Source organism: Ipomoea nil, unplaced genomic scaffold, assembly GCF_001879475.1.
Source record: "Ipomoea nil cultivar Tokyo-kokei standard unplaced genomic scaffold, Asagao_1.1 scaffold0681, whole genome shotgun sequence".
Taxonomy (NCBI): domain Eukaryota; kingdom Viridiplantae; phylum Streptophyta; class Magnoliopsida; order Solanales; family Convolvulaceae; genus Ipomoea; species Ipomoea nil.
The window spans coordinates 34,801-44,800 of NW_017617109.1; the positions used below are offsets into that span (position 1 = coordinate 34,801).

At 40.6% G+C, this 10,000-nt stretch overlaps 1 non-coding gene across 1 annotated transcript; it reads right to left on the reverse strand.

Moving 5' to 3' along the window:
* Positions 1-9,346: 9,346 nt before the first annotated feature.
* TRNAT-UGU lies at positions 9,347-9,420 on the reverse strand. Its single transcript has one exon. It is a non-coding gene; the product is annotated as a tRNA-Thr (tRNA).
* Between the last annotated feature and the right edge of the window lie 580 nt (positions 9,421-10,000).

Consider the following 10,000-nt stretch of genomic DNA (forward strand, 5'->3'; position numbering starts at 1 on the left):
GTGTCCACCGCTGGTGCGCATAGCCTCCACGACCAGGACGTCGTCCGACGAGGCCACCTCCACCACTGTCAATCCGGCGCACGGGTAGTACATCCAGCAGGATCAAAACATCCTTTCTCTCCTCATATTGTCCTTGTATGTACCTTTCCGTCGGCAAGACCACCTCCCGCGATGTTTGGACGTCCATCGAGACGGCGTTGGCTTCCTCCACCCGTGCTCGCTGTTTGAACCTGCTCGGCCGGCTCCAGGCATTCCGGCAAGGCGACTCCACTTCGGCCGAATACATTGGCAAGGCCTAGCTCCTCATCGAAGATTTAGCTCTGGCCAGCCGCCCCATCTCGTTAGACGAACAGAATCTGTACGTCTTCTGAGGACTCCGGCCTGAGTTGCGTTCCATGGCTGGATCTCTCGCCATCACCGGCACGCCCGTGTCTCTTCCCCAGCTCTCAGATTACCTCCAGACACAAGAGTTCATCCATGCGGATCACTATCTGACCGGTGGATCGTTGGCTCCTGGTGGTGCGACTGCATGGTGGCGAACCGGGGTCGCAAGAACAACGCCGATCATGGCGGTAGACAGAATCGGGGCGGCAACCGTGGCGGACAACGTGGCAGAGGCGCTCCGAGCAGAGGTCGTGGCGGTGGAACACCCCGTTGCCAGATTTGCTGTTCGCACGGCCACACGGCGGTGTACTGCTTCCGCCGCTATTCCCATCAGCCGCCACCACCACCGGCTCATGTCGTCGTGAACGGCGACGCTGCCGCCACTGGAGTTTCGGCGTGGTACCCGGATACCGGGGCTTCATCCCACGCTACGCCGGACGCCGGCATGTTGGCTCAATCCGATGACTACTCAGGCACTGACGTTCTACGCGTTGGAAATGGGACAGGTTTGGGTATCTCGCGAATTGGTTATGCTTCAATACCCTCAGTTTCTAAACACTTGCATCTTTCTAAAATATTACATGTCCCTGAGTTGTCTGTTCCGTTATTATCTGTTAATAGATTTACTGTTGATAATAACGTCTTTTTTGAGTTTCACCCAGAATTTTTCGTTGTGAAGGATTGCATCAACAAGGTGGTGCTCCTTAAAGGTCCGGCCTCGGGTGGCTTATATACACTCACAATACCCCGGTGTCATCAAGCTTTTATGTCAGCGAAAGCATCATCTGAAATTTGGCACCAGCGTCTAGGCCACCCTCATGAACGAGTCCTTCGGCAAGTCCTTCAGTCATGTCCCGTTGAATCCAAGAAAACAAGCCCCCCGCATCTTTGCTCAGCTTGTCAATTAGGCAAATCTAGTCATTTTCCACTAGATAGAATAAATTATTCAAGTAATAACGTTTTAGATCTTGTGTATTCCGATATTTGGGGCACTGCTCCCGTTGTTTCAACAGATGGCTTTAGATATTTTGCGCTGTTTGTGGATGATCATTCCCGTTTCTGTTGGTATTATCCACTACATGTAAAAATTGACATATATAAAGCCTTTAATGTTTTTCGGGTCATGGTAGAACGGTTGTTTTCCCGTTCTATCAAGGCCATTTAGTCTGATTTAGGGGGTGAGTACCGAAAACTACATAGCCTGATTGAATCTCTCGGGATTGTACACAGATAATCCTGTGCCTATACACACGAACAAAATGGTCGTGCCTAGCGCCGGAATCGTCACATTGTCGAAACAGGCCTCGCACTTCTAACCCAAGGGTCAGTTCCATTAAAATACTGGGATGCAGCGTTTGAGACTGCTACATATCTCATTAACCGGTTACCCTCCTCGGCTTTGCAGTTTAAATCACCTTACTTTGTCATACACAAACCCCCCCCCCCCATACAATTTCCTTTGGCTCTTTGGGTGCCTATGCTACCCTTATATCCGGCCTTACAACAGGCCACCACACCATGGGCTTCAAGCCCCGTTGTTTCAATTGTTGCGGTTGTTGGGCCCACGCCGCTGGCGACTGAACCCCCTGTTCCGGATCATGGCCCATTGCTAGCCATTGAAGGTCCAACAAAACAGCCTACGAGACGGCGTAGGCGCACGGAACCACAACCACGAGATCATGTCATGTGCCTACAGCGAATGACTAAGGGCACTAATGAGCAGTTTCATGCTCTAACTGCCACTAATCTACCCGCAGATCCAACATGCTATACTCAGGCAGTCACTCATCCCGAGTGGCGTGATGCAATGGACCAAGAGTTCAACACTCTGTTACATAACAACACGTGGACTCTTATACCTCTAAAATCAGGCATGAATGTCATAGGCTGTAAATGGGTCTTCCGTACTAAGCGAAAGGCCGATGGCACCATCGAACGCCACAAGGCTCGTCTCGTAGCCAAGGGGTTTAATCAGGTGGCCGATGAAGACTTCTTCAACACCTTTAGTCCCGTTGTCAAACCGACAATGGTACGCTTATTGTTTTTTTTTGCAGTCTCTCGGAGTTGGACTCTACGACAGCTTGATGTCCACAATGCGTTGTTGAATAGACACCTTGCTGAGACCGTATTTATGAAACAACCTCCAGGATATGAAGATTCGGAGCATCCCGATCATGTATGCCATCTACAGCGGTCTTTATTTGGCTTGAAACAGGCACCCCGGGCATGGTTCAAACGCCTCCATGATTTTCTCCTTAATACCGGTTTTTCAGATTCCAAGACGGATGTTTCTCTGTTTCATTACACAGTGGGGTCATCACGGGTTTTTTTACTGGTTTATGTAGACGACATCATCATGTTGGGTGATGACCCTCATTTAATCGACGTTTTATTGCAACGACTAGCATCTGTGTTCAAGATTCGAGATCTCGGCACACCAAGTTTTTTCCTTTGCATCGAGACTCTGTTTGTCGATGGGAATCTTTTGCTGTCTCAGCGCAGGTATATGACTGATCTTCTTAACCGCGCCGAGATGTCTGACTGCAAACCACTGGGCACCCCAGCATCCGTTACAAAGGCGGTGACCCCATCTGACGAGCTCTTTGATAATCCGACTCAATATCGACGACTAGCAGGTGCTCTTCAGTACTTGACCATCACCAGGCCAGATCTCTCTTACTCGGTCAACTGGTTGTGTCAGTTTATGCACTCTTCAACTGTGGAACAGCGGGGGCTGCTAAAACGAGTTCTCCGGTATGTTAAAGGCACTATGCAATATGGTCTACGGCTATCACCGTCACTATCCGCCGATATCCATGCCTACTCCGACTCTGACTAGGCTGGGTGTCCGGTTGACCGCAAGTCTACCAGTGGGTACGCTGTTTTTCGGGGAACTAACATGGTTTCATGGGTTTCTCGGAAGCAACGAACTATGGCCCGATCCTCGACTGAAGCAGAGTACAAGGGTCTTGCAGATTTTTCCGCTGAGATGACGTGGGTTGTGTCTTTGCTTAAGGAACTGGGTCTCCACTCCGGACGACCAGCTACTCTGTCGTGTGATAATCTAGGAGCCACATATCTCTGTGCTAACTCTATTTTCCATTCCAGGATTAAACATGTAGAGATTGACTACAACTTCGTTCGTGACAAAGTGGCCTCCGGGGATTTTTTGGTTAATTTTATCTCTACGAAGGAACAGCTTGCTGATATCTTCATGAAGCCGCTTGCTGCTGCTCACTTTGCTATGCTGCGTGACAAGCGCAATATCGTGCAACACCTACCTTGTGGTTGAAGGGGTGTGTTAGATATATTATTATTGTTATTATTATTATTAGACTTTGTACTAGTCTAAGTTAGTTATCTGTTCCTTAGCCTAGATTATAGGTCTTATCATATTATCTGTATTGTAACTTCATCGTTCAGTTAGATCAATCAACAGAATCATTATCTCATCGAGACTATTGGAACTTTTTCTCTCGCTCTCTTTCGCGAGTCCTGTCCTTCCCACCGGCTTTTCGGCGATAATCTAGGATTTCTTCTCTCCCGTGGACGGTTGAATGGAACCACATAACATTCCGAAGATGAATGCCAGCCTTACGCTAGGCGATCTTGACGACGAGGACAACAAACAACGGTTGGTAAACATCCCCACATGCCATGTAAAACATCTTTCAGTTCAGAATTCTTGGCCATAGGAAAACACATCACAGACAAGCCAATAAAATTAAAGTACTTCAGCGACACCATGGCGGTTATCCGGCATCTGACGATGGGGATTAACATCTAAGAACTTGAGCCTTGACTCTATCTCTTTAGATTCTTCCATGAATGTGCATCATTACGTTAAAAAGGGTTGGCGCATGTTATTTACAATTCAAATTTTCAGAACATTTAATTTAGTGTTACTAGTTGTGACCATGGTTCGGTTCGATTATGAACTGACGGTTTAAATCTCCGGAAATTGGCAAACCAGAATCAGGAATTTCCGGTTTGAACCGCCATTTCGAACAATATTTTTTAATGGAAAAATTCTATTTTTAATTTTTAAAATAATTCATAGGCAATAATTATTTTTTGCTTCTGGCAATTTTTTTCATTCTTAAATTTTTAAACAATGGTTATATCAAATATTTAAACTCCAAAGTCAAACTAAAAAAAAATTAAATTTGAACTTGCACTTAATTTTACCAAGATTAAGTTACCTAATGCTTATGGTATAAAACTTAAAATGAGTCGAATTCATTGTTCAATATTTTTATTATTTATTTTTGACTGTTGTAGATTTGTAGTATTGTTTTAATTAATTGTAAAACTGAGATTGCCTCTTGTTGAGAGTTGAACTCAAGACCTCCCGCTTACTAAACGAGTTCTATAACCAACTGAGCTGCAAGAGCTAGACATTTTTTATTATTGATATTGTCATTGTTGTTATCATTTTGACTTTTCTTTCAACTTTAATATCTTTATGACTACATTTTAAGGTGATTAGATTTGGTAAAATGGGAAAATCAGTCGAGACTATTGGAATTTTTTCTCTCGCTCTCTTTCGCGAGTCCTGTCCTCCCCAGCGACTTTTCGGCGATAATCTAGGATTTCTTCTCTCCCTTGGATGGTTGAATGGAACCACAGAACATTCCGAAGATGAATGCAAGCCTTACGCTAGGCGATCTTGACGACGAGGACAATAAACAACGGTTGGTAAACATCCCCACATTCCATGTAAAACATCTTTCCATTCAGAATTCTTGACCGTAGGAAAGCACATCACAGACAAGCCAATAAAATTATAGTACTTCAGCGACACCATGGCGGTTACCCGGCGTCCGACGATGGGGATTAACAGGGGATTAACATTTGAGAACTTCAGCCTTGACTCTATCTCTTTAGATTCTTCCTTGAATGTGCATCATTACGTTAAAAAGGGTTGGCGCATGTTATTTACAAATAAAATTTTCAGAACATTTAATTTAGTGTTATTGGTTGTGACCATGGTTCGGTTCGATTATGAACTGACGATTTAAATCTAAGGAAAATGGCAAACCAGAATCGGGAATTTCCGGTTTGAACCGCCATTTTGAACAATTTTTTGTAATGGGTAAATTCTATTTTAAATTTTTAAAATAATTCAAAGGCAACAATTAATTTTTGTTTCTTGAAAATTTTTTCATTCTTAAATTATTAAACAATGGTTATATCAAATATTTAAACTCCAAAGTCAAACAAAAAAAATAAAAATAATTTTGAACTTGCATTTAATTTTACCAAGATTTAGTTGCCTAATGCCTATGGTATAAAACTTAAAATGAATGAAGAATTCATTCTTCCATATTTTTATTGTTGTAGATTTGTAGTATTGTTTTGATTTTGGAATTGGGATTTGCTCTACTCAAGAGTTAAACTTAAGACTTCCCACTTACTAAACGGGTGCTCTAACCAACTGAGCTACACAGCTAAGCATTTTTTATTATTGATATTGTCATTGTTGTTATCATTTTGCCTTTTGTTTCAAATTTAATATCCTTATTTCTTCATCTTATGGTGATTAGATTTGTTAAAATGGGAAAATCAGTCGAGACCATTGGAATTTTTTCTCTCGCTCTCTTTCGCGAGTCCTGTCCTCCTCACCGGCATTTCGGCGATAATCTAGGGTTTCTTCTCTCCCGTGGATGGTTGAATGGAACCACAGAACATTCCGAAGAAGAATGCCAGCATTACGCTAGGCGATCTTGACGACGAGGACAACAAACAATTGTTGGTAAACATCCCTACATGCCATGTAAAACAACTTTCCGTTCAGAATTCTTGGCCGTAGGAAAACACATCACAGACAAGCCAATAAAATTATAGTACTTCAGCGACACGATGGTGGTTATCCGGCCTCCGACGATGGGGATTAACATCTGAGAACTTCAGCCTTGACTCTATCTCTTTAGATTCTTCCAAGAATGTGCATCATTTCGTTAAAAAGGGTTGGTGCATGTTATTTACATTTAAAATTTTCGCATCATTTAATTTAGTGTTAGTAGATGTGACCACGGTTCTGTTCGATTATGAACTGACGGTTCAAATCTCCGGAAAATGGCAAACCAGAATCGGGAATTTCAGGTTTGAACCGCCATTTCGACCTGATTTTTTTTATTCGGTAAATTCTATTTATAATTTTTAAAATAATTCAAAGGCAACAATTAATTTTTGTTTCTTGAAATTTTTTTCATTCTTAAATTTTTAAAGATTGGTTATAACAAATATTTAAAATCCAAAGTCAAACTAAAAAAATAAAAATAATTTTGAACTTGCACTTAATTTTACCAAGATTAAGTTGCCCAATGCCTATGGTATAAAACTTAAAATTAAGAATTCATTCATCCATATTTTTATTATTTTTTATTGTTGTAGATTTGTAGTATTGTTTTAATTTTAGAATTGAGATTTGCTCTTGTTGATAGTTGAACTCAAGAACTCCCGCTTACTAAACGGGTGATCTAACCAACTGAGCTACAAGATCTAGGCCTTTTTTATCATTGATATTGTCATTGTTGCTATCATTTTGCCTTTTGCTTCAACTTTAATAGCCTTATTACTTCATTTTAAGGTGATTAGATTTGTTAAAATGGGAAAATCAGTCGAGACTATTGGAATTTTTTCTGTCGTTCTCTTTCACGAGTCCTGTCCCCCTCACCGGATTTTCGGCGATAATATAGGGTTTCTTCTCTGACGTGGATGGTTGAATGGAACCACAGAACATTCCGAAGTTGAATGCCAGCATTACGCTAGGCGATCTTGACGACGAGGACAACAAACAATGGTTGGTAAACATCCCTACATGCCATGTAAAACAACTTTCCGTTTAGAATTCTTGGCCGTAGGATAACACATCACAGACAAGCCAATAAATTTATTGTTGGAATTTTTAGCTAAAAATGGCATTTTGAGTGATTATTTTGTGGTACAAATATATGTGGGATCCTCTTCCGATTTGGGTCGGGTTAAAGTGGATTCGGGTTCTTCGTAGTGAGACGAAGAATTTGATATAATGTACGCTCAAAATGGATAATAGGTGAATGAGAAATTGATTCTCAAAATGAACCTATTTTGAGAGAAGTCAACAACTTAAACCTATTGTTTAGTGGCTAATTAAGATTAGCACTAATCTTGATGCTAATTACTTAGCATTCACGGAAGAATGCTTGTAATTAGGCTTTGGTAAAAGGTTAAGTGGTAATTAAGCTTTTGAAAGCTTGATTAGTGAATTGGGAAGTGTACTTTCGTGTTATGCCTACATGCATGGACGAAAGATGCTGCACGAAACTTGAAAGTTTAATTGTAAGCTTTGGTTTTGGTGCCTTGATTTTTATTAATCTTTGGCTCAGGCACCTTTCGTGCTATGGATTCGGTGAGCATGAGTCAATGCTATATGCATTGATTCGTGCTGCACCGTTTCGGTGCGTGTGGACCACTCGGGTGTGGTTTTCGGTCCCAATTCGTTAAACCTTCGGGTTTGTACAGTCTTCTCGGTCACTCAGATATTTTGAAACAAGTCGTTGTGGTCGGTACAAATTAATCGCGTATTAAGTTCGTGATCGTTGGAATTATTACGATAATAATTACGACCGTTTCAAACGTTATTATCCAATTATTAAATCTTGAATTTATGTTGGTTAATGGCCATTATAATGCTACTTAATTCCTCTTTCCCTACAAATAGCTTGTTATGTTGGCATAATGTTTGACACCATTTTTTTTTAAACTCAAAAAACCATTGTTTTTCTCTCTAATCTCCCTGATTTCAAAAGAGAAAGATCGTTTTGCCAACATAATTCCGTAAAACATCGGAGTGCTTAACTTGTGTTCTAGTTCGCCGGGCTTTGGGTTGGAGTGCTCGAACGCCAAAGTCATAGTCCGTTTTATCCTGGGAGACTGACGCCACAATGATCCTAGCACCCTCGAGAGGTGGCGAATCGGTTTTAAGGAGAGTGTGTGTACACACGACTCGGGCTCCCTCTGCTTCTTCTTGTTTCTTCGCGTTGGGTTAAAACTTCAGGTTAGAAACCCGTTCTTGCTTTTATTTTGTTCTTGGTTTCGGACCAAGTGGTGGGATTAATCTCGGATAGATTAAATCCATGTACTAGTTTCGTACTAGTTGTGGTGGGATTAATTTCGTGGAAATTAAGTCCCGTGTACTAGTTTCGTACTAGTTGTGGTGGGATTATTTTGATAAAATAAATCCCAAGTTGGTTAATATATATACGAGGTATATATATGTAATTTTGGTTTCGTACCAAAATTGGTTGGAATTAATTTTATACAAATTAAATTCCATCTTTCGGGATAAATATATATTTTATATATATTTTGTGTATCGATTTATTCACTATTTTCCAACATATAGAACTTCAGCAACACCAAGGCGATTATCCGGCGTCCGACGATGGGGATTAACATCTGAGAACTTCAGCCTTGACTCTATCTCATTAGATTCTTCCATGAATGTGCATCATTTCGTTAAAAAGGGTTGGTGCATGTTATTTACAATTAAAATTTTCGCATCATTTAATTTAGTGTTAGTAGATGTGACCACGGTTCTGTTCGATTATGAACTGACGGTTCAAATCTCCGGAAAATGGCAAACCAGAATCGGGAATTTCATGTTTGAACCGCCATTTCGAACAATTTTTTTTATTCGGTATATTCTATTTTTAATTTTTAAAATAATTCAAAGGCAACAATTATTTTTTGTTTCTTGAAAAATTTTTCATTCTTAAATTTTTAAACAATGGTTATATCAAATATTTAAACTCCAAAGTCAAACTAAAAAAAAAAAAAAAAATTGAACTTGCACTTAATTTTACCAAGATTAAGTTGCCTAATGCCTATGGTATAAAACTTTAAATGAAGAATTCATTGTTCCATATTTTTGGTTGTTGTAGAGTTGTAGTATTGTTTTAATTTTAGAATTGAGATTTGCTCTTGTTGAGAGTTGAACTCAAGACCTCCCACTTACAAAACGGGTGCTCTAACCAACTAAGCTTCATGAGCTAGGCATTTTTTTATTATTGATATTGTCATTGTTGTTATCATTTTGCCTTTTGTTTCAACTTTAATATCCTTATTCCTCCATTTTAAGGTGATTAGATTTGTTAAAATGGGAAAATCAGTCGAGACTATTGGAATATTTTCACTCGCTCTCTTTCGCGAGTCCTGTCCAACTCACCAACTTTTCGCCGATAATCTAGGGTTTCTTCTCTCCCGTGGATGGTTGAATGGAACCACAGAACATTCCGAAGATGATTGCCAGCCATACGCCAAGCGATCTTGACGACAAGGACAACAAACAACGGTTGGTAAACATCCCCACATGCCATTTAAACATATTTCCATTCAGAATTCTTGGCCGTAGGAAAACACATCACCGACATGCCAATAAATTTATAGTACTTCAGCGACACCATGGCGGTTATCCGGCGTCCGACGATGGGGATTAACATCTGAGAACTTCAGCCTTGACTCTATCTCATTAGATTCTTCCATGAATGTGCATCATTTCGTTAAAAAGGGTTGGTGCATGTTATTTACAATTAAAATTTTCGCATCATTTAATTTAGTGTTAGTAGATGTG